General features: G+C 42.8%; 18 non-coding genes across 18 annotated transcripts; all 18 read left to right on the forward strand.

Moving 5' to 3' along the window:
• Window positions 1–695: 695 nt before the first annotated feature.
• TRNAL-UAA (transfer RNA leucine (anticodon UAA)) lies at window positions 696–779 on the forward strand. Its single transcript has one exon. It is a non-coding gene; the product is annotated as a tRNA-Leu (tRNA).
• Window positions 780–5406: 4627 nt separating this feature from the next.
• TRNAL-UAA (transfer RNA leucine (anticodon UAA)) lies at window positions 5407–5490 on the forward strand. The gene has a single exon. It is a non-coding gene; the product is annotated as a tRNA-Leu (tRNA).
• Window positions 5491–7051: 1561 nt separating this feature from the next.
• On the forward strand, window positions 7052–7135 carry TRNAL-UAA (transfer RNA leucine (anticodon UAA)). The gene has a single exon. It is a non-coding gene; the product is annotated as a tRNA-Leu (tRNA).
• Window positions 7136–7523: 388 nt separating this feature from the next.
• On the forward strand, window positions 7524–7607 carry TRNAL-UAA (transfer RNA leucine (anticodon UAA)). Its single transcript has one exon. It is a non-coding gene; the product is annotated as a tRNA-Leu (tRNA).
• Window positions 7608–8234: 627 nt separating this feature from the next.
• On the forward strand, window positions 8235–8318 carry TRNAL-UAA (transfer RNA leucine (anticodon UAA)). The gene has a single exon. It is a non-coding gene; the product is annotated as a tRNA-Leu (tRNA).
• Window positions 8319–8470: 152 nt separating this feature from the next.
• On the forward strand, window positions 8471–8554 carry TRNAL-UAA (transfer RNA leucine (anticodon UAA)). Its single transcript has one exon. It is a non-coding gene; the product is annotated as a tRNA-Leu (tRNA).
• Window positions 8555–9166: 612 nt separating this feature from the next.
• On the forward strand, window positions 9167–9250 carry TRNAL-UAA (transfer RNA leucine (anticodon UAA)). Its single transcript has one exon. It is a non-coding gene; the product is annotated as a tRNA-Leu (tRNA).
• A 1100-nt stretch (window positions 9251–10350) lies between these two features.
• TRNAL-UAA (transfer RNA leucine (anticodon UAA)) lies at window positions 10351–10434 on the forward strand. Its single transcript has one exon. It is a non-coding gene; the product is annotated as a tRNA-Leu (tRNA).
• A 1797-nt stretch (window positions 10435–12231) lies between these two features.
• Window positions 12232–12315, forward strand: TRNAL-UAA (transfer RNA leucine (anticodon UAA)). The gene has a single exon. It is a non-coding gene; the product is annotated as a tRNA-Leu (tRNA).
• A 389-nt stretch (window positions 12316–12704) lies between these two features.
• Window positions 12705–12788, forward strand: TRNAL-UAA (transfer RNA leucine (anticodon UAA)). Its single transcript has one exon. It is a non-coding gene; the product is annotated as a tRNA-Leu (tRNA).
• Window positions 12789–13889: 1101 nt separating this feature from the next.
• TRNAL-UAA (transfer RNA leucine (anticodon UAA)) lies at window positions 13890–13973 on the forward strand. Its single transcript has one exon. It is a non-coding gene; the product is annotated as a tRNA-Leu (tRNA).
• A 628-nt stretch (window positions 13974–14601) lies between these two features.
• Window positions 14602–14685, forward strand: TRNAL-UAA (transfer RNA leucine (anticodon UAA)). Its single transcript has one exon. It is a non-coding gene; the product is annotated as a tRNA-Leu (tRNA).
• Window positions 14686–16262: 1577 nt separating this feature from the next.
• Window positions 16263–16346, forward strand: TRNAL-UAA (transfer RNA leucine (anticodon UAA)). The gene has a single exon. It is a non-coding gene; the product is annotated as a tRNA-Leu (tRNA).
• Window positions 16347–16975: 629 nt separating this feature from the next.
• On the forward strand, window positions 16976–17059 carry TRNAL-UAA (transfer RNA leucine (anticodon UAA)). The gene has a single exon. It is a non-coding gene; the product is annotated as a tRNA-Leu (tRNA).
• Window positions 17060–19570: 2511 nt separating this feature from the next.
• TRNAL-UAA (transfer RNA leucine (anticodon UAA)) lies at window positions 19571–19654 on the forward strand. Its single transcript has one exon. It is a non-coding gene; the product is annotated as a tRNA-Leu (tRNA).
• A 1575-nt stretch (window positions 19655–21229) lies between these two features.
• TRNAL-UAA (transfer RNA leucine (anticodon UAA)) lies at window positions 21230–21313 on the forward strand. The gene has a single exon. It is a non-coding gene; the product is annotated as a tRNA-Leu (tRNA).
• Window positions 21314–21466: 153 nt separating this feature from the next.
• On the forward strand, window positions 21467–21550 carry TRNAL-UAA (transfer RNA leucine (anticodon UAA)). Its single transcript has one exon. It is a non-coding gene; the product is annotated as a tRNA-Leu (tRNA).
• Window positions 21551–22177: 627 nt separating this feature from the next.
• On the forward strand, window positions 22178–22261 carry TRNAL-UAA (transfer RNA leucine (anticodon UAA)). The gene has a single exon. It is a non-coding gene; the product is annotated as a tRNA-Leu (tRNA).
• Window positions 22262–23213: the final 952 nt, after the last annotated feature.

Consider the following 23213-nt stretch of genomic DNA (forward strand, 5'->3'; position numbering starts at 1 on the left):
GGTCTAAGGCGTCAGATTTAAGCTCTGATCCTCGTATGAGGGCGTGGGTTCGAACCCTTCTTCTGACAACGATTTGTTTCATTTTAATAACATGTATTTCATGATCAGAAAAGGCTTCTCTAGTATGGCAACATGTGAGTAGCTTTATGGAGCATAGAATTCCTAGGGGTATTTCGGGGTGGTACTATAGCTTCATTTTCAAGGAAAACGTGTAAAAGCGTGTCAGGATGGCCGAGTGGTCTAAGGCGTCAGATTTAAGCTCTGATCCTCGTATGGGGGCGTGGGCTCGAACTCCACTTCTGACAACGATTTGTTTTACTTTAATAACATGTATCTTATGCTCAGGAAAGGCTTCTCTAGTATGGCAACATGTGAGTAGCTTTATGGAGCATAGAATTCCGAGAGGTATTTCGGGGTGGTACTATAGCTTCATTTTCAAGGAAAACGTTTAAATGAATGTCAGGATGGCCGAGTGGTCTAAGGCGTCAGATTTAAGCTCTGATCCGCGTATGAGGGTGTGGGTTCGAACCCCACTTCTGACAACGATTTGTTTCATTTTAATAACATGTATCTCATGATCAGAAAAGGCTTCTCTAGTATGGCAACAAGTAAGTAGCTCTATGGAGCACAGAGTTCCGAGAGGTATTTTGGTGTTGTACTATAGCTAAATGTTCAAGGAAAACGTTTAAAAGCGTGTCAGGATGGCCGAGTGGTCTAAGGCGTCAGATTTAAGCTCTGATCATCGTATGAGGGCGTGGGTTCGAACCCCACTTCTGACAACGATTTGTTTTTTTTAATAACATGTATCTCATGCTCAGGAAAGGCTTCTCTAGTATGGCAACAAGTGAGTAGCTTTATGGAGCATAGAATTCCGAGAGGTATTTCGGGGTGGTACTATAGCTTCAATTTCACGGAAAACGTTCAAAATCGTGTCACGAAGGCCGAGTGGTCTAAGGCGTCAGATTTAAGCTCTGATCATCGTATGAGGGCGTGGGTTCGAACCCCACTTCTGACTGCGATTTGTTTTACTTTAATAATATGTATCTCATGCTCAGGAAAGGCTTCTCTAGTATGGCAACAAGTGAGTACCTTTATGGAGCATAGAATTCCGAGAGGTATTTCGGGGTGGTACTATAGCTTCATTTTCAAGGAAAACGTTTAAAAGCGTGTCAGGATGGCCGAGTGGTCTAAGGCGTCAGATTTAACCTCTGATCCGCGTGTGAGGGTGTGGGTTCGAACCCCTCTTCTGACAACGATTTGATTCATTTTAATTACATGGATCTCATGATCAGAAAAGGCAACAAAAGTGTAGCTCTATGGAGCATAGAGTTCCGAGAGATATTTTGGTGTTGTAATATAGCTACATTTTCAAGGAAAACCTTGAAAAGCGTGTCAGGATGGCTGAGTGGTCTGAGGCATCAAATTTAAGCTCTGATCCTCGTATGAGGGCGTGGGTTCGAACCCTTCTTCTGACAACGATTTGTTTCATTTTAATAACATGTATCTCATGCTCAGGAAAAGCCTCTCTAGTATGGCAACAAGTGAGTAGCTTTATGGAGCATAGAATTCCGAGAGGTGTTTCGGGGTTGTACTATAGCTTCATTTTCACGGAAAACGTTCAATAGCGTGTCAAGATGGCCGAGTGGTCTAAGGCGTCAGATTTAAGCTGTGATCCTCGTATGAGGGCGTGGGTTCGAACCCTTCTTCTGACAACGATTTGTTTCATTTTAATAACATGTATTTCATGATCAGAAAAGGCTTCTCTAGTATGGCAACAAGTGAGTAGCTCTATGGAGCATAGAGTTCCGAGAGGTATTTTGGTGTTGTAATATAGCTACATTTTCAAGGAAAACTTTGAAAAGCGTGTCAGTATGGCCGAGTGGTCTAAGGCGTCAGATTTAAGCTCTGATCCTCGTATGAGGGCGTGGGTTCGAACCCTTCTTCTGACAACGATTTGTTTCATTTTAATAACATGTATTTCATGATCAGAAAAGGCTTCTCTAGTATGGCAACAAGTGAGTAGCTCTATGGAGCATAGAGTTCCGAGAGGTATTTTGGTGTTGTACTATAGCTAAATGTTCAAGGAAAACGTTTGAAAGCGTGTCAGGATGGCCGAGTGGTCTAAGGCGTCAGATTTAAGCTCTGATCCTCGTATGAGGGCGTGGGTTCGAACCCTTCTTCTGACAACGATTTGTTTCATTTTAATAACATGTATCTCATGATCAGAAAAGGCTTCTCTAGTATGGCAACAAGTAAGTAGCTCTATGGAGCACAGAGTTCCGAGAGGTATTTTGGTGTTGTAATATAGCTTCATTTTCAAGGAAAACGTTTAAAAGCGTGTCAGGATGGCCGAGTGGTCTAAGGCGTCAGATTTAAGCTCTGATCCGCGTGTGAGGGTGTGGGTTCGAACCCCTCTTCTGACAACGATTTGTTTCATTTTAATAACATGTATTTCATGATCAGAAAAGGCTTCACTAGTATGGCAACATGTGAGTAGCTTTATGGAGCATAGAATTCCTAGAGGTATTTCGGGGTGGTACTATAGCTTCATTTTCAAGGAAAACGTGTAAAAGCATGTCAGGATGGCCGAGTGGTCTAAGGCGTCAGATTTAAGCTCTGATCCTCGTATGGGGGCGTGGGCTCGAACTCCACTTCTGACAACGATTTGTTTTACTTTAATAACATGTATCTTATGCTCAGGAAAGGCTTCTCTAGTATGGCAACATGTGAGTAGCTTTATGGAGCATAGAATTCCGAGAGGTATTTCGGGGTGGTACTATAGCTTCATTTTCAAGGAAAACGTTTGAAAGCGTGTCAGGATGGCCGAGTGGTCTAAGGCGTCAGATTTAAGCTCTGATCCTCGTATGAGGGCGTGGGTTCGAACCCTTCTTCTGACAACGATTTGTTTCATTTTAATAACATGTATCTCATGATCAGAAAAGGCTTCTCTAGTATGGCAACAAGTAAGTAGCTCTATGGAGCACAGAGTTCCGAGAGGTATTTTGGTGTTGTAATATAGCTTCATTTTCAAGGAAAACGTTTAAAAGCGTGTCAGGATGGCCGAGTGGTCTAAGGCGTCAGATTTAAGCTCTGATCCGCGTGTGAGGGTGTGGGTTCGAACCCCTCTTCTGACAACGATTTGTTTCATTTTAATAACATGTATTTCATGATCAGAAAAGGCTTCACTAGTATGGCAACATGTGAGTAGCTTTATGGAGCATAGAATTCCTAGAGGTATTTCGGGGTGGTACTATAGCTTCATTTTCAAGGAAAACGTGTAAAAGCATGTCAGGATGGCCGAGTGGTCTAAGGCGTCAGATTTAAGCTCTGATCCTCGTATGGGGGCGTGGGCTCGAACTCCACTTCTGACAACGATTTGTTTTACTTTAATAACATGTATCTTATGCTCAGGAAAGGCTTCTCTAGTATGGCAACATGTGAGTAGCTTTATGGAGCATAGAATTCCGAGAGGTATTTCGGGGTGGTACTATAGCTTCATTTTCAAGGAAAACGTTTAAAAGCGTGTCAGGATGGCCGAGTGGTCTAAGGCGTCAGATTTAACCTCTGATCCGCGTGTGAGGGTGTGGGTTCGAACCCCTCTTCTGACAACGATTTGATTCATTTTAATTACATGGATCTCATGATCAGAAAAGGCAACAAAAGTGTAGCTCTATGGAGCATAGAGTTCCGAGAGATATTTTGGTGTTGTAATATAGCTTCATTTTCACGGAAAACGTTCAATAGCGTGTCAAGATGGCCGAGTGGTCTAAGGCGTCAGATTTAAGCTCTGATCCTCGTATGGGGGCGTGGGCTCGAACTCCACTTCTGACAACGATTTGTTTTACTTTAATAACATGTATCTTATGCTCAGGAAAGGCTTCTCTAGTATGGCAACATGTGAGTAGCTTTATGGAGCATAGAATTCCGAGAGGTATTTCGGGGTGGTACTATAGCTTCATTTTCAAGGAAAACCTTGAAAAGCGTGTCAGGATGGCTGAGTGGTCTAAGGCGTCAAATTTAAGCTCTGATCCTCGTATGAGGGCGTGGGTTCGAACCCTTCTTCTGACAACGATTTGTTTCATTTTAATAACATGTATCTCATGCTCAGGAAAAGCCTCTCTAGTATGGCAACAAGTGAGTAGCTTTATGGAGCATAGAATTCCGAGAGGTGTTTCGGGGTTGTACTATAGCTTCATTTTCACGGAAAACGTTCAATAGCGTGTCAAGATGGCCGAGTGGTCTAAGGCGTCAGATTTAAGCTGTGATCCTCGTATGAGGGCGTGGGTTCGAACCCTTCTTCTGACAACGATTTGTTTCATTTTAATAACATGTATTTCATGATCAGAAAAGGCTTCTCTAGTATGGCAACAAGTGAGTAGCTCTATGGAGCATAGAGTTCCGAGAGGTATTTTGGTGTTGTAATATAGCTACATTTTCAAGGAAAACTTTGAAAAACGTGTCAGTATGGCCGAGTGGTCTAAGGCGTCAGATTTAAGCTCTGATCCTCGTATGAGGGCGTGGGTTCGAACCCTTCTTCTGACAACGATTTGTTTCATTTTAATAACATGTATTTCATGATCAGAAAAGGCTTCTCTAGTATGGCAACAAGTGAGTAGCTCTATGGAGCATAGAGTTCCGAGAGGTATTTTGGTGTTGTACTATAGCTAAATGTTCAAGGAAAACGTTTGAAAGCGTGTCAGGATGGCCGAGTGGTCTAAGGCGTCAGATTTAAGCTCTGATCCTCGTATGAGGGCGTGGGTTCGAACCCTTCTTCTGACAACGATTTGTTTCATTTTAATAACATGTATCTCATGATCAGAAAAGGCTTCTCTAGTATGGCAACAAGTAAGTAGCTCTATGGAGCACAGAGTTCCGAGAGGTATTTTGGTGTTGTAATATAGCTTCATTTTCAAGGAAAACGTTTAAAAGCGTGTCAGGATGGCCGAGTGGTCTAAGGCGTAAGATTTAAGCCCTGATCCTCGTATGAGGGCGTGGGTTCGAAACCCACTTCTGACAACGATTTGTTTCATTTTAATAACATGTATCTCATGATCAGAAAAGGCTTCTCTAGTATGGCAACAAGTGAGTAGCTTTATGGAGCATAGAATTCCGAGAGGTATTTCGGGGTGGTACTATAGCTTCATTTTCAAGGAAAACGTTTAAATGATTGTCAGGATGGCCGAGTGGTCTAAGGCGTCAGATTTAAGCTCTGATCCGCGTATGAGGGTGTGGGTTCGAACCCCACTTCTGACAACGATTTGTTTCATTTTAATAACATGTATCTCATGATCAGAAAAGGCTTCTCTAGTATGGCAACAAGTAAGTAGCTCTATGGAGCACAGAGTTCCGAGAGGTATTTTGGTGTTGTACTATAGCTAAATGTTCAAGGAAAACGTTTAAAAGCGTGTCAGGATGGCCGAGTGGTCTAAGGCGTCAGATTTAAGCTCTGATCATCGTATGAGGGCGTGGGTTCGAACCCCACTTCTGACAACGATTTGTTTTTTTTTAATAACATGTATCTCATGCTCAGGAAAGGCTTCTCTAGTATGGCAACAAGTGAGTAGCTTTATGGAGCATAGAATTCCGAGAGGTATTTCGGGGTGGTACTATAGCTTCAATTTCACGGAAAACGTTCAAAATCGTGTCACGAAGGCCGAGTGGTCTAAGGCGTCAGATTTAAGCTCTGATCGTCGTATGAGGGCGTGGGTTCGAACCCCACTTCTGACTGCGATTTGTTTTACTTTAATAATATGTATCTCATGCTCAGGAAAGGCTTCTCTAGTATGGCAACAAGTGAGTACCTTTATGGAGCATAGAATACCGAGAGGTATTTCGGGGTGGTACTATAGCTTCATTTTCAAGGAAAACGGTTAAAAGCGTGTCAGGATGGCCGAGTGGTCTAAGGCGTCAGATTTAACCTCTGATCCGCGTGTGAGGGTGTGGGTTCGAACCCCTCTTCTGACAACGATTTGATTCATTTTAATTACATGGATCTCATGATCAGAAAAGGCAACAAAAGTGTAGCTCTATGGAGCATAGAGTTCCGAGAGATATTTTGGTGTTGTAATATAGCTACATTTTCAAGGAAAACCTTGAAAAGCGTGTCAGGATGGCTGAGTGGTCTAAGGCGTCAAATTTAAGCTCTGATCCTCGTATGAGGGCGTGGGTTCGAACCCTTCTTCTGACAACGATTTGTTTCATTTTAATAACATGTATCTCATGCTCAGGAAAAGCCTCTCTAGTATGGCAACAAGTGAGTAGCTTTATGGAGCATAGAATTCCGAGAGGTGTTTCGGGGTTGTACTATAGCTTCATTTTCACGGAAAACGTTCAATAGCGTGTCAAGATGGCCGAGTGGTCTAAGGCGTCAGATTTAAGCTGTGATCCTCGTATGAGGGCGTGGGTTCGAACCCTTCTTCTGACAACGATTTGTTTCATTTTAATAACATGTATTTCATGATCAGAAAAGGCTTCTCTAGTATGGCAACAAGTGAGTAGCTCTATGGAGCATAGAGTTCCGAGAGGTATTTTGGTGTTGTAATATAGCTACATTTTCAAGGAAAACTTTGAAAAGCGTGTCAGTATGGCCGAGTGGTTTAAGGCGTCAGATTTAAGCTCTGATCCTCGTATGAGGGCGTGGGTTCGAACCCTTCTTCTGACAACGATTTGTTTCATTTTAATAACATGTATTTCATGATCAGAAAAGGCTTCTCTAGTATGGCAACAAGTGAGTAGCTCTATGGAGCATAGAGTTCCGAGAGGTATTTTGGTGTTGTACTATAGCTAAATGTTCAAGGAAAACGTTTGAAAGCGTGTCAGGATGGCCGAGTGGTCTAAGGCGTCAGATTTAAGCTCTGATCCTCGTATGAGGGCGTGGGTTCGAACCCTTCTTCTGACAACGATTTGTTTCATTTTAATAACATGTATCTCATGATCAGAAAAGGCTTCTCTAGTATGGCAACAAGTAAGTAGCTCTATGGAGCACAGAGTTCCGAGAGGTATTTTGGTGTTGTAATATAGCTTCATTTTCAAGGAAAACGTTTAAAAGCGTGTCAGGATGGCCGAGTGGTCTAAGGCGTCAGATTTAAGCTCTGATCATCGTATGAGGGTGTGGGTTCGAACCCCACTTCTGACAACGATTTGTTTTTTTAATAACATGTATCTCATGCTCAGGAAAGGCTTCTCTAGTATGGCAACAAGTGAGTAGCTTTATGGAGCATAGAATTCCGAGAGGTATTTCGGGGTGGTACTATAGCTTCAATTTCACGGAAAACGTTCAAAATCGTGTAACGAAGGCCGAGTGGTCTAAGGCGTCAGATTTAAGCTCTGATCCTCGTATGAGGGCGTGGGTTCGAACCCCACTACTGACAACGATTTGTTTCATTTTAATAACATGTATCTCATGATCAGAAAAGGCTTCTCTAGTATGGCAACAAGTGAGTAGCTTTATGGAGCATAGAATTCCGAGAGGTATTTTGGTGCTGTAATATAGCTTCATTTTCAAGGAAAACGTTTAAAAGCGTGTCAGGATGGCCGAGTGGTCTAAGGCGTCAGATTTAAGCTCTGATCCTCGTATGAGGGCGTGGGTTCGAACCCCACGTCTGACAACGATTTTTTTTACTTTAATAACATGTATCTCATGCTCAGGAAAGGCTTCTCTAGTATGGCAACAAGTGAGTAGCTTTATGGAGCATAGAATTCCGAGAGGTATTTCGGGGTGGTACTATAGCTTCATTTTCAAGGAAAACGTTTAAAAGCGTGTCAGGATGGCCGAGTGGTCTAAGGCGTCAGATTTAAGCTCTGATCCGCGTATGAGGGTGTGGGTTCGAACCCCTCTTCTGACAACGATTTGTTTCATTTTAATAACTTGTATCTCATGCTCAGGAAAAGCCTCTCTAGTATGGCAACAAGTGAGTAGCTTTATGGAGCATAGAATTCCGAGAGGTGTTTCGGGGTTGTACTATAGCTTCATTTTCACGGAAAACGTTCAAGAGTGTGTCAAGATGGCCGAGTGGTCTAAGGCGTCAGATTTAAGCTGTGATCCTCGTATGAGGGCGTGGGTTCGAACCCCACTTCTGACAACTATTTGTTTCATTTTAATAACATGTATCTCATGATCAGAAAAGGCTTCTCTATTATGGCAACATGTGAGTAGCTTTATGGAGCATAGAATTCCGAGAGGTATTTCGGGGTGGTACTATAGCTACATTTTCACGGAAAACGTTCAAAATCGTGTCAGGATGGCCGAGTGGTCAAAAGCGTCAGATTTAAGCTCTGATCCTCGTATGAGGGCGTGGGTTCGAACCCCACTTCTGACAACGATTTGTTCATTTTAATAACTTGTATCTCATGCTCAGGAAAAGCCTCTCTAGTATGGCAACAAGTGAGTAGCTCTTTGGAGCATGGAGTTCCGAGAGGTATTTTGGTGTTGTACTATAGCTACATTTTCAAGGAAAACTTTGAAAAGCGTGTCAGGATGGCCGAGTGGTCTAAGGCGTCAGATTTAAGCTCTGATCCTCGTATGAGGGCGTGGGTTCGAACCCCACTTCTGACTGCGATTTGTTTTACTTTAATAATATGTATCTCATGCTCAGGAAAGGCTTCTCTAGTATGGCAACAAGTGAGTACCTTTATGGAGCATAGAATTCCGAGAGGTATTTCGGGGTGGTACTATAGCTTCATTTTCAAGGAAAACGTTTAAAAGCGTGTCAGGATGGCCGAGTGGTCTAAGGCGTCAGATTTAACCTCTGATCCGCGTGTGAGGGTTTGGGTTCGAACCCCTCTTCTGACAACGATTTGATTCATTTTAATTACATGGATCTCATGATCAGAAAAGGCAACAAAAGTGTAGCTCTATGGAGCATAGAGTTCCGAGAGATATTTTGGTGTTGTAATATAGCTACATTTCAAGGAAAACCTTGAAAAGCGTGTCAGGATGGCTGAGTGGTCTAAGGCGTCAAATTTAAGCTCTGATCCTCGTATGAGGGCGTGGGTTCGAACCCTTCTTCTGACAACGATTTGTTTCATTTTAATAACATGTATTTCATGATCAGAAAAGGCTTCTCTAGTATGGCAACAAGTGAGTAGCTCTATGGAGCATAGAATTCCGAGAGGTATTTCGGGGTGGTACTATAGCTTCATTTTCACGGAAAACGTTCAAAATCATGTCAGGATGGCCGAGTGGTCAAAGGCGTCAGATTTAAGCTCTGATCCTCGTATGAGGGCGTGGGTTCGAACCCCACTTCTGACAACGATTTGTTCATTTTAATAACTTGTATCTCATGCTCAGGAAAAGCCTCTCTAGTATGGCAACAAGTGAGTAGCTTTATGGAGCATAGAATTCCGAGAGGTGTTTCGGGGTTGTACTATAGCTTCATTTTCACGGAAAACGTTCAATAGCGTGTCAAGATGGCCGAGTGGTCTAAGGCGTCAGATTTAAGCTGTGATCCTCGTATGAGGGCGTGGGTTCGAACCCTTTTTCTGACAACGATTTGTTTCATTTTAATAACATGTATTTCATGATCAGAAAAGGCTTCTCTAGTATGGCAACAAGTGAGTGGCTCTATGGAGCATAGAGTTCCGAGAGGTATTTTGGTGTTGTAATATAGCTACATTTTCAAGGAAAACTTTGAAATGCGTGTCAGTATGGCCGAGTGGTCTAAGGCGTTAGATTTAAGCTCTGATCCTCGTATGAGGGCGTGGGTTCGAACCCTTCTTCTGACAACGATTTGTTTCATTTTAATAACATGTATTTCATGATCAGAAAAGGCTTCTCTAGCATGGCAACAAGTGAGTAGCTCTATGGAGCATAGAGTTCCGAGAGGTATTTTGGTGTTGTACTATAGCTAAATGTTCAAGGAAAACGTTTGAAAGCGTGTCAGGATGGCCGAGTGGTCTAAGGCGTCAGATTTAAGCTCTGATCCTCGTATGAGGGCGTGGGTTCGAACCCTTCTTCTGACAACGATTTGTTTCATTTTAATAACACGTATTTCATGATCAGAAAAGGCTTCTCTAGTATGGCAACATGTGAGTAGCTTTATGGAGCATAGAATTCCTAGAGGTATTTCGGGGTGGTACTATAGCTTCATTTTCAAGGAAAACGTGTAAAAGCGTGTCAGGATGGCCGAGTGGTCTAAGGCGTCAGATTTAAGCTCTGATCCTCGTATGGGGGCGTGGGCTCGAACCCCACTTCTGACAACGATTTGTTTCATTTTAATAACATGTATCTCATGATCAGAAAAGGCTTCTCTAGTATGGCAACAAGTGAGTAGCTCTATGGAGCATAGAGTTCCGAGAGGTATTTTGGTGTTGTCCTATATCTAAATGTTCAAGGAAAACGTTTAAAAGCGTGTCAGGATGGCCGAGTGGTCTAAGGCGTCAGATTTAAGCTCTGATCATCGTATGAGGGCGTGGGTTCGAACCCCACTTCTGACAACGATTTGTTTTACTTTAATAACATGTATCTCATGCTCAGGAAAGGCTTCTCTAGTATGGCAACAAGTGAGTAGCTTTATGGAGCATAGAATTCCGAGAGGTATTTCGGGGTGGTACTATAGCTTCAATTTCACGGAAAACGTTCAAAATCGTGTCACGAAGGCCGAGTGGTCTAAGGCGTCAGATTTAAGCTCTGATCCACGTGTGAGGGCGTGGGTTCGAACCCCACTTCTGACAACGATTTGTTTCATTTTAATAACATGTATCTCATGATCAGAAAAGGCTTCTCTAGTATGGCAACAAGTGAGTAGCTCTATGGAGCATAGAGTTCCGAGAGGTATTTTGGTGTTGTAATATAGCTACATTTTCAAGGAAAACTTTGAAAAGCGTGTCAGTATGGCCGAGTGGTCTAAGGCGTCAGATTTAAGCTCTGATCCTCGTATGAGGGCGTGGGTTCGAACCCTTCTTCTGACAACGATTTGTTTCATTTTAATAACATGTATTTCATGATCAGAAAAGGCTTCTCTAGTATGGCAACAAGTGAGTAGCTCTATGGAGCATAGAGTTCCGAGAGATATTTTGGTGTTGTACTATAGCTAAATGTTCAAGGAAAACGTTTGAAAGCGTGTCAGGATGGCCGAGTGGTCTAAGGCGTCAGATTTTAGCTCTGATCCTCGTATGAGGGCGTGGGTTCGAACCCTACTTCTGACAACGATTTGTTTTCCTTTAATAACATGTATCTCATGCCCAGGAAAGGCTTCTCTAGTATGGCAACAAGTGAGTAGCTTTATGGAGCATAGAATTCCGAGAGGTATTTCGGGGTGGTACTATAGCTTCAATTTCACGGAAAACGTTCAAAATCGTGTCACGAAGGCCGAGTGGTCTAAGGCGTCAGATTTAAGCTCTGATCCTCGTATGAGGGCGTGGGTTCGAACCCCACTTCTGACAACGATTTGTTCATTTTAATAACTTGTATCTCATGCTCAGGAAAGGCTTCTCTAGTATGGCAACATGTGAGTAGCTTTATGGAGCATAGAATTCCTAGAGGTATTTCGGGGTGGTACTATAGTTTCATTTTCAAGGAAAACGTTTAAAAGCGTGTCATGATGGCCGAGTGGTCTAAGGCGTCAGATTTAAGCTCTGATCCTCGTATGAGGGCGTGGGTTCGAACCCCACTTCTGACTGCGATTTGTTTTACTTTAATAATATGTATCTCATGCTCAGGAAAGGCTTCTCTAGTATGGCAACAAGTGAGTAGCTTTGTGGAGCAAAGAATTCCGAGAGGTATTTCGGGGTGGTACTATAGCTTCATTTTCAAGGAAAACGTTTAAGAGCGTGTCAGGATGGCCGAGTGGTCTAAGCCGTCAGATTTAACCTCTGATCCGCGTGTGAGGGTGTGCGTTCGAACCCCTCTTCTGACAACGATTTGATTCATTTTAATTACATGGATCTCATGATCAGAAAAGGCAACAAAAGTGTAGCTCTATGGAGCATAGAGTTCCGAGAGATATTTTGGTGTTGTAATATAGCTACATTTTCAAGGAAAATCTTGAAAAGCGTGTCAGGATGGCTGAGTGGTCTAAGGCGTCAGATTCAAGCTCTGATCCTCGTATGAGGGCGTGGGTTCGAACCCTTCTTCTGACAACGATTTGTTTCATTTTAATAACATGTATTTCATGATCAGAAAAGGCTCCTCTAGTATGGCAACAAGTGAGTAGCTCTATGGAGCATAGAGTTCCGAGAGATATTTTGGTGTTGTACTATAGCTAAATGTTCAAGGAAAACGTTTGAAAGCGTGTCAGGATGGCCGAGTGGTCTAAGGCGTCAGATTTAAGCTCTGATCCTCGTATGAGGGCGTGGGTTCGAACCCCACTTCTGACAACGATTTGTTTTCCTTTAATAACATGTATCTCATGCCCAGGAAAGGCTTCTCTAGTATGGCAACAAGTGAGTAGCTTTATGGAGCATAGAATTCCGAGAGGTATTTCGGGGTGGTACTATAGCTTCAATTTCACGGAAAACGTTCAAAATCGTGTCACGAAGGCCGAGTGGTCTAAGGCGTCAGATTTAAGCTCTGATCCTCGTATGAGGGCGTGGGTTCGAACCCCACTTCTGACAACGATTTGTTCATTTTAATAACTTGTATCTCATGCTCAGGAAAGGCTTCTCTAGTATGGCAACATGTGAGTAGCTTTATGGAGCATAGAATTCCTAGAGGTATTTCGGGGTGGTACTATAGCTTCATTTTCAAGGAAAACGTTTAAAAGCGTGTCATGATGGCCGAGTGGTCTAAGGCGTCAGATTTAAGCTCTGATCCTCGTATGAGGGCGTGGGTTCGAACCCCACTTCTGACAACGATTTGTTTTACTTTAATAACATGTATCTCATGCTCAGGAAAGGCTTCTCTAGTATGGCAACAAGTGAGTAGCTTTATGGAGCATAGAATTCCGAGAGGTATTTCGGGGTGGTACTATAGCTTCAATTTCACGGAAAACGTTCAAAATCGTGTCACGAAGGCCGAGTGGTCTAAGGCGTCAGGTTTAAGCTCTGATCCTCGTATGAGGGCGTGGGTTCGAACCCCACTTCTGACAACGATTTGTTTCATTTTAATAACATGTATCTCATGATCAGAAAAGGCTTCTCTAGTATGGCAACAAGTGAGTAGCTCTATGGAGCATAGAGTTCCGAGAGGTATTTTGGTGTTGTAATATAGCTACATTTTCAAGGAAAACTTTGAAAAGCGTGTCAGTATGGCCGAGTGGTCTAAGGCGTCAGATTTAAGCTCTGATCCTCGTATGAGGGCGTGGGTTCGAACCCTTCTTCTGACAACGATTTGTTTCATTTTAATAACATGTATTTCATGATCAGAAAAGGCTTCTCTAGTATGGCAACAAGTGAGTAGCTCTATGGAGCATAGAGTTCCGAGAGGTATTTTGGTGTTGTACTATAGCTAAATGTTCAAGGAAAACGTTTAAAAGCGTGTCAGGATGGCCGAGTGGTCTAAGGCGTCAAGTTTAAGCTCTGATCCTCGTATGAGGGCGTGGGTTCGAACCCCACTTCTGACAACGATTTGTTTTACTTTAATAACATGTATCTCATGCTCAGGAAAGGCTTCTCTAGTATGGCAACAAGTGAGTAGCTTTATGGAGCATAGAGTTCCGAGAGGTATTTCGGGGTGGTACTATAGCTTCAATTTCACGGAAAACGTTCAAAATCGTGTCACGAAGGCCGAGTGGTCTAAGGCGTCAGATTTAAGCTCTGTTCCTCGTATGAGGGCGTGGGTTCGAACCCCACTTCTGACAACGATTTGTTTCATTTTAATAACATGTATCTCATGATCAGAAAAGGCTTCTCTAGTATGGCAACAAGTGAGTAGCTCTATGGAGCATAGAGTTCCGAGAGGTATTTTGGTGTTGTAATATAGCTAAATGTTCAAGGAAAACTTTGAAAAGCGTGTCAGGATGGCCGAGTGGTCTAAGGCGTCAGATTTAAGCTCTGATCCTCGTATGAGGGCGTGGGTTCGAACCCCACTTCTGACAACGATTTGTTCATTTTAATAACTTGTATCTCATGCTCAGGAAAAGCCTCTCTAGTATGGCAACAATTGAGTAGCTTTATGGAGCATAGAATTCCGAGAGGTGTTTCGGGGTTGTACTATAGCTTCATTTTCACGGAAAACGTTCAATAGCGTGTCAAGATGGCCGAGTGGTCTAAGGCGTCAGATTTAAGCTGTGATCCTCGGATGAGGGCGTGGGTTCGAACCCCTCTTCTGACAACGATTTGTTTCATTTTAATAACATGTATCTCATGATCAGAAAAGGCTTCTCTAGTATGGCAACAAGTGAGTAGCTCTATGGAGCATGGAGTTCCGAGAGGTATTTTGGTGTTGTACTATAGCTACATTTTCAAGGAAAACTTTGAAAAGCGTGTCACGATGGCCGAGTGGTCTAAGGCGTCAGGTTTAAGCTCTGATCCTCGTATGAAGGCGTGGGTTCGAACCCCTGTTCTGGCAACGATTTGTTTTACTTTAATAACATATGTATCTCATGCTCAGGAAAGGCTTCTCTAGTATGGCAACATGTGAGTAGCTTTATGGAGCATAGAATTCCTAGAGGTATTTCGGGGTGGCACTATACCTTCATTTTCAAAGAAAACGTTTAAAAGCGTGTCAGGATGGCCGAGTGGTCTAAGGCGTCAGATTTAAGCTCTGATCCTCGTATGAGGGCGTGGGTTCGAACCCCACTTCTGACTGCGATTTGTTTTACTTTAATAATATGTATCTCATGCTCAGGAAAGGCTTCTCTAGTATGGCAACAAGTGAGTACCTTTATGGAGCATAGAATTCCGAGAGGTATTTCGGGGTGGTACTATAGCTTCATTTTCAAGGAAAACGTTTAAAAGCGTGTCAGGATGGCCGAGTGGTCTAAGGCGTCAGATTTAACCTCTGATCCGCGTGTGAGGGTGTGGGTTCGAACCCCTCTTCTGACAACGATTTGATTCATTTTAATAACATGTATTTCATGATCAGAAAAGGCTTCTCTAGTATGGCAACAAGTGAGTAGCTCTATGGAGCATAGAGTTCCGAGAGGTATTTTGGTGTTGTACTATAGCTAAATATTCAAGGAAAACGTTTAAAAGCGTGTCAGTATGGCCGAGTGGTCTAAGGCGTCAGATTTAAGCTCTGATCCTCGTATGAGGGCGTGGGTTCGAACCGCACTTCTGACAACGATTTGTTTTACTTTAAACACATATGTATCTCATGCTCAGGAAAGGCTTCTCTAGTATGGCAACATGTGAGTAGCTTTATGGAGCATAGAATTCCTAGAGGTATTTCGGGGTGGTACTATAGCTTCATTTTCAAGTAAAACTTTGAAAAGCGTGTCAGTATGGCCGAGTGGTCTAAGGCGTCAGATTTAAGCTCTGATCCTCGTATGAGGGCGTGGGTTCGAACCCTTCTTCTGACAACGATTTGTTTCATTTTAATAACATGTATTTCATGATCAGAAAAGGCTTCTCTAGTATGGCAACAAGTGAGTAGCTCTATGGAGCATAGAGTTCCGAGAGGTATTTTGGTGTTGTACTATAGCTAAATGTTCAAGGAAAACGTTTAAAAGCGTGTCAGGATGGCCGAGTGGTCTAAAGCGGCAGATTTAAGCTCTGATCCTCGTATGAGGGCGTGGGTTCGAACCCCACTTCTGACAACGATTTGTTTTACTTTAATAACATGTATCTCATGGTCAGGAAAGGCTTCTCTAGTATGGCAACAAGTGAGTAGCTTTATGGAGCATAGAATTCCGAGAGGTATTTCGGGGTGGTACTATAGCTTCAATTTCACGGAAAACGTTCAAAATCGTGTCACGAAGGCCGAGTGGTCTAAGGCGTCAGATTTAAGCTCTGATCCTCGTATGAGGGCGTGGGTTCGAACCCCACTTCTGACAACGATTTGTTTCATTTTAATAACATGTATCTCATGATCAGAAAAGGCTTCTCTAGTATGGCAACAAGTGAGTAGCTCTATGGAGCATAGAGTTCCGAGAGGTATTTTGGTGTAGTAATATAGCTACATTTTCAAGGAAAACTTTGAAAAGCGTGTCAGGATGGCCGAGTGGTCTAAGGCGTCAGATTTAACCTCTGATCCACGTATGAGGGCGTGGGTTCGAACCCTTCTTCTGACAACGATTTGTTTCATTTTAATAACATGTATTTCATGATCAGAAAAGGCTTCTCTAGTATGGCAACAAGTGAGTAGCTCTATGGAGCATAGAGTTCCGAGAGGTATTTTGGTGTTGTACTATAGCTAAATGTTCAAGGAAAACGTTTAAAAGCGTGTCAGGATGGCCGAGTGGTCTAAGGCGTCAGATTTAAGCTCTGATCCTCGTATGAGGGCGTGGGTTCGAACCCCACTTCTGACAACGATTTGTTTTACTTTAATAACATGTATCTCATGCTCAGGAAAGGCTTCTCTAGTATGGCAACAAGTGAGTAGCTTTATGGAGCATAGAATTCCGAGAGGTATTTCGGGGTGGTACTATAGCTTCAATTTCACGGAAAACGTTCAAAATCGTGTCACGAAGGCCGAGTGGTCTAAGGCGTCAGATTTAAGCTCTGATCCTCGTATGAGGGCGTGGGTTCGAACCCCACTTCTGACAACGATTTGTTTCATTTTAATAACATGTATCTCATGATCAGAAAAGGCTTCTCTAGTATGGCAACAAGTGAGTAGCTCTATGGAGCATAGAGTTCCGAGAGGTATTTTGGTGTTGTAATATAGTTTCATTTTCAAGGAAAACGTTTAAATGATTGTCAGGATGGCCGAGTGGTCTAAGGCGTCAGATTTAAGCTCTGATCCTCGTATGAGGGCGTGGGTTCGAACCCCTGTTCTGGCAACGATTTGTTTTACTTTAATAACATATGTATCTCATGCTCAGGAAAGGCTTCTCTAGTATGGCAACATGTGAGTAGCTTTATGGAGCATAGAATTCCTAGAGGTATTTCGGGGTGGCACTATACCTTCATTTTCAAAGAAAACGTTTAAAAGCGTGTCAGGATGGCCGAGTGGTCTAAGGCGTCAGATTTAAGCTCTGATCCTCGTATGAGGGCGTGGGTTCGAACCCCACTTCTGACTGCGATTTGTTTTACTTTAATAATATGTATCTCATGCTCAGGAAAGGCTTCTCTAGTATGGCAACAAGTGAGTACCTTTATGGAGCATAGAATTCCGAGAGGTATTTCGGGGTGGTACTATAGCTTCATTTTCAAGGAAAACGTTTAAAAGCGTGTCAGGATGGCCGAGTGGTCTAAGGCGTCAGATTTAACCTCTGATCCGCGTGTGAGGGTGTGGGTTCGAACCCCTCTTCTGACAACGATTTGATTCATTTTAATTACATGGATCTCATGATCAGAAAAGGCAACAAAAGTGTAGCTCTATGGAGCATAGAGTTCCGAGAGATATTTTGGTGTTGTAATATAGCTACATTTTCAAGGAAAACCTTGAAAAGCGTGTCAGGATGGCTGAGTGGTCTAAGGCGTCAGATTTAAGCTCTGATCCTCGTATGAGGGCGTGGGTTCGAACCCTTCTTCTGACAACGATTTGTTTCATTTTAATAACATGTATTTCATGATCAGAAAAGGCTTCTCTAGTATGGCAACAAGTGAGTAGCTCTATGGAGCATAGAGTTCCGAGAGGTATTTTGGTGTTGTACTATAGCTAAATATTCAAGGAAAACGTTTAAAAGCGTGTCAGTATGGCCGAGTGGTCTAAGGCGTCAGATTTAAGCTCTGATCCTCGTATGAGGGCGTGGGTTCGAACCGCACTTCTGACAACGATTTGTTTTACTTTAAACACATATGTATCTCATGCTCAGGAAAGGCTTCTCTAGTATGGCAACAAGTGAGTAGCTTTATGGAGCATAGAATTCCGAGAGGTATTTCGGGGTGGTACTATAGCTTCAATTTCACGGAAAACGTTCAAAATCGTGTCACGAAGGCCGAGTGGTCTAAGGCGTCAGATTTAAGCTCTGATCCTCGTATGAGGGCGTGGGTTCGAACCCCACTTCTGACAACGATTTGTTTCATTTTAATAACATGTATCTCATGATCAGAAAAGGCTTCTCTAGTATGGCAACAAGTGAGTAGCTCTATGGAGCATAGAGTTCCGAGAGGTATTTTGGTGTTGTAATATAGCTACATTTTCAAGGAAAACTTTGAAAAGCGTGTCAGTATGGCCGAGTGGTCTAAGGCGTCAGATTTAAGCTCTGATCCTCGTATGAGGGCGTGGGTTCGAACCCTTCTTCTGACAACGATTTGTTTCATTTTAATAACATGTATTTCATGATCAGAAAAGGCTTCTCTAGTATGGCAACAAGTGAGTAGCTCTATGGAGCATAGAGTTCCGAGAGGTATTTTGGTGTTGTACTATAGCTAAATGTTCAAGGAAAACGTTTAAAAGCGTGTCAGGATGGCCGAGTGGTCTAAGGCGTCAAGTTTAAGCTCTGATCCTCGTATGAGGGCGTGGGTTCGAACCCCACTTCTGACAACGATTTGTTTTACTTTAATAACATGTATCTCATGCTCAGGAAAGGCTTCTCTAGTATGGCAACAAGTGAGTAGCTTTATGGAGCATAGAGTTCCGAGAGGTATTTCGGGGTGGTACTATAGCTTCAATTTCACGGAAAACGTTCAAAATCGTGTCACGAAGGCCGAGTGGTCTAAGGCGTCAGATTTAAGCTCTGTTCCTCGTATGAGGGCGTGGGTTCGAACCCCACTTCTGACAACGATTTGTATCATTTTAATAACATGTATCTCATGATCAGAAAAGGCTTCTCTAGTATGGCAACAAGTGAGTAGCTCTATGGAGCATAGAGTTCCGAGAGGTATTTTGGTGTTGTAATATAGCTAAATGTTCAAGGAAAACTTTGAAAAGCGTGTCAGGATGGCCGAGTGGTCTAAGGCGTCAGATTTAAGCTCTGATCCTCGTATGAGGGCGTGGGTTCGAACGCCTCTTCTGACAACGATTTGTTTTACTTTAATAACATGTATCTCATGCTCAGGAAAGGCTTCTCTAGTATGGCAACAAGTGAGTAGCTTTATGGAGCATAGAATTCCGAGAGGTATTTCGGGGTGGTACTATAGCTTCAATTTCACGGAAAACGTTCAAAATCGTGTCACGAAGGCCGAGTGGTCTAAGGCGTCAGATTTAAGCTCTGATCGTCGTATGAGGGCGTGGGTTCGAACCCCACTTCTGACAACGATTTGCTTCATTTTAATAACATGTATCTCATGATCAGAAAAGGCTTCTCTAGTATGGCAACAAGTGAGTAGCTCTATGGAGCATAGAGTTCCGAGAGGTATTTTGGTGTTGTAATATAGCTACATTTTCAAGGAAAACTTTGAAAAGCGTGTCAGTATGGCCGAGTGGTCTAAGGCGTCAGATTTAAGCTCTGATCCTCGTATGAGGGCGTGGGTTCGAACCCTTCTTCTGACAACGATTTGTTTCATTTTAATAACATGTATTTCATGATCAGAAAAGGCTTCTCTAGTATGGCAACAAGTGAGTAGCTCTATGGAGCATAGAGTTCCGAGATGTATTTTGGTGTTGTAATATAGCTTCATTTTCACGGAAAACGTTCAATAGCGTGTCAAGATGGCCGAGTGGTCTAAGGCGTCAGATTTAAGCTCTGATCCTCGTATGAGGGCGTGGGTTCGAACCCCACTTCTGACAACGATTTGTTTCATTTTAATAACATGTATCTCATGATCAGAAAAGGCTTCTCTAGTATGGCAACAAGTGAGTAGCTCTATGGAGCATAGAGTTCCGAGAGGTATTTTGGTGTTGTAATATAGCTACATTTTCAAGGAAAACTTTGAAAAGCGTGTCAGTATGGCCGAGTGGTCTAAGGCGTCAGATTTAAGCTCTGATCCTCGTATGAGGGCGTGGGTTCGAACCCTTCTTCTGACAACGATTTGTTTCATTTTAATAACATGTATTTCATGATCAGAAAAGGCTTCTCTAGTATGGCAACAAGTGAGTAGCTCTATGGAGCATAGAGTTCCGAGAGGTATTTTGGTGTTGTACTATAGCTAAATGTTCAAGGAAAACGTTTAAAAGCGTGTCAGGATGGCCGAGTGGTCTAAGGCGTCAAGTTTAAGCTCTGATCCTCGTATGAGGGCGTGGGTTCGAACCCCACTTCTGACAACGATTTGTTTTACTTTAATAACATGTATCTCATGCTCAGGAAAGGCTTCTCTAGTATGGCAACAAGTGAGTAGCTTTATGGAGCATAGAGTTCCGAGAGGTATTTCGGGGTGGTACTATAGCTTCAATTTCACGGAAAACGTTCAAAATCGTGTCACGAAGGCCGAGTGGTCTAAGGCGTCAGATTTAAGCTCTGTTCCTCGTATGAGGGCGTGGGTTCGAACCCCACTTCTGACAACGATTTGTATCATTTTAATAACATGTATCTCATGATCAGAAAAGGCTTCTCTAGTATGGCAACAAGTGAGTAGCTCTATGGAGCATAGAGTTCCGAGAGGTATTTTGGTGTTGTAATATAGCTAAATGTTCAAGGAAAACTTTGAAAAGCGTGTCAGGATGGCCGAGTGGTCTAAGGCGTCAGATTTAAGCTCTGATCCTCGTATGAGGGCGTGGGTTCGAACGCCTCTTCTGACAACGATTTGTTTTACTTTAATAACATGTATCTCATGCTCAGGAAAGGCTTCTCTAGTATGGCAACAAGTGAGTAGCTTTATGGAGCATAGAATTCCGAGAGGTATTTCGGGGTGGTACTATAGCTTCAATTTCACGGAAAACGTTCAAAATCGTGTCACGAAGGCCGAGTGGTCTAAGGCGTCAGATTTAAGCTCTGATCGTCGTATGAGGGCGTGGGTTCGAACCCCACTTCTGACAACGATTTGCTTCATTTTAATAACATGTATCTCATGATCAGAAAAGGCTTCTCTAGTATGGCAACAAGTGAGTAGCTCTATGGAGCATAGAGTTCCGAGAGGTATTTTGGTGTTGTAATATAGCTACATTTTCAAGGAAAACTTTGAAAAGCGTGTCAGTATGGCCGAGTGGTCTAAGGCGTCAGATTTAAGCTCTGATCCTCGTATGAGGGCGTGGGTTCGAACCCTTCTTCTGACAACGATTTGTTTCATTTTAATAACATGTATTTCATGATCAGAAAAGGCTTCTCTAGTATGGCAACAAGTGAGTAGCTCTATGGAGCATAGAGTTCCGAGATGTATTTTGGTGTTGTAATATAGCTTCATTTTCACGGAAAACGTTCAATAGCGTGTCAAGATGGCCGAGTGGTCTAAGGCGTCAGATTTAAGCTCTGATCCTCGTATGAGGGCGTGGGTTCGAACCCCACTTCTGACAACGATTTGTTTCATTTTAATAACATGTATCTCATGATCAGAAAAGGCTTCTCTAGTATGGCAACAAGTGAGTAGCTCTATGGAGCATAGAGTTCCGAGAGGTATTTTGGTGTTGTAATATAGCTAAATGTTCAAGGAAAACTTTGAAAAGCGTGTCAGGATGGCCGAGTGGTCTAAGGCGTCAGATTTAAGCTCTGATCCTCGTATGAGGGCGTGGGTTCGAACCCCTCTTCTGACAACGATTTGTTTTACTTTAATAACATGTATCTCATGCTCAGGAAAGGCTTCTCTAGTATGGCAACAAGTGAGTAGCTTTATGGAGCATAGAATTCCGAGAGGTATTTCGGGGTGGTACTATAGCTTCAATTTCACGGAAAACGTTCAAAATCGTGTCACGAAGGCCGAGTGGTCTAAGGCGTCAGATTTAAGCTCTGATCGTCGTATGAGGGCGTGGGTTCGAACCCCACTTCTGACAACGATTTGCTTCATTTTAATAACATGTATCTCATGATCAGAAAAGGCTTCTCTAGTATGGCAACAAGTGAGTAGCTCTATGGAGCATAGAGTTCCGAGAGGTATTTTGGTGTTGTAATATAGCTACATTTTCAAGGAAAACTTTGAAAAGCGTGTCAGTATGGCCGAGTGGTCTAAGGCGTCAGATTTAAGCTCTGATCCTCGTATGAGGGCGTGGGTTCGAACCCTTCTTCTGACAACGATTTGTTTCATTTTAATAACATGTATTTCATGATCAGAAAAGGCTTCTCTAGTATGGCAACAAGTGAGTAGCTCTATGGAGCATAGAGTTCCGAGAGGTATTTTGGTGTTGTAATATAGCTTCATTTTCACGGAAAACGTTCAATAGCGTGTCAAGATGGCCGAGTGGTCTAAGGCGTCAGATTTAAGCTCTGATCCTCGTATGAGGGCGTGGGTTCGAACCCCACTTCTGACAACGATTTGTTCATTTTAATAACTTGTATCTCATGCTCAGGAAAAGCCTCTCTAGTATGGCAACAAGTGAGTAGCTTTATGGAGCATAGAATTTCGAGAGGTGTTTCGGGGTTGTACTATAGCTTCATTTTCACGGAAAACGCTCAATAGCGTGTCAAGATGGCCGAGTGGTCTAAGGCGTCAGATTTAAGCTGTGATCCTCGTATGAGGGCGTGGGTTCGAACCCCTCTTCTGACAACGATTTGTTTCATTTTAATAACATGTATCTCATGATCAGAAAAGGCTTCTCTAGTATGGCAACAAGTGAGTAGCTCTATGGACCATGGAGTTCCGAGAGGTATTTTGGTGTTGTACTATAGCTACATATTTCAAGGAAAACTTTGAAAAGCGTGTCAGGATGGCCGAGTGGTCTAAGGCGTCAGGTTTAAGCTCTGATCCTCGTATGAGGGCGTGGGTTTGAACCGCACTTCTGACAACGATTTGTTTTACTTTAATAACATAGGTATCTCATGCTCAGGAAAGGCTTCTCTAGTATGGCAACAAGTGAGTAGCTCTATGGAGCATAGAGTTCCGAGAGGTATTTTGGTGTTGTAATATAGCTTCATTTTCACGGAAAACGTTCAATAGTGTGTCAAGATGGCCGAGTGGTCTAAGGCGTCAGATTTAAGCTCTGATCCTCGTATGAGGACGTGGGTTTGAACCCCTCTTCTGACAACGATTTGATTCATTTTAATTACATGAATCTCATGAACAGAAAAGGCAACAAAAGTGTAGCTCTATGGAGCATAGAGTTCAGGGAGATATTTTGGTGTTGTAATATAGCTACATTTTCAAGGAAAATCTTGAAAAGCGTGTCAGGATGGCTGAGTGGTCTAAGGCGTCAGATTTAAGCTCTGATCCTCGTATGAGGGCGTGGGTTAGAACCCTTCTTCTGACAACGATTTGTTTCATTT

The sequence above is a fragment of the Phalangium opilio genome, unplaced genomic scaffold (assembly GCF_054372755.1).
Source record: "Phalangium opilio isolate 3A_F unplaced genomic scaffold, DU_Popi_V2 ptg000039l_2, whole genome shotgun sequence".
Taxonomy (NCBI): Eukaryota; Metazoa; Arthropoda; class Arachnida; order Opiliones; family Phalangiidae; genus Phalangium; species Phalangium opilio.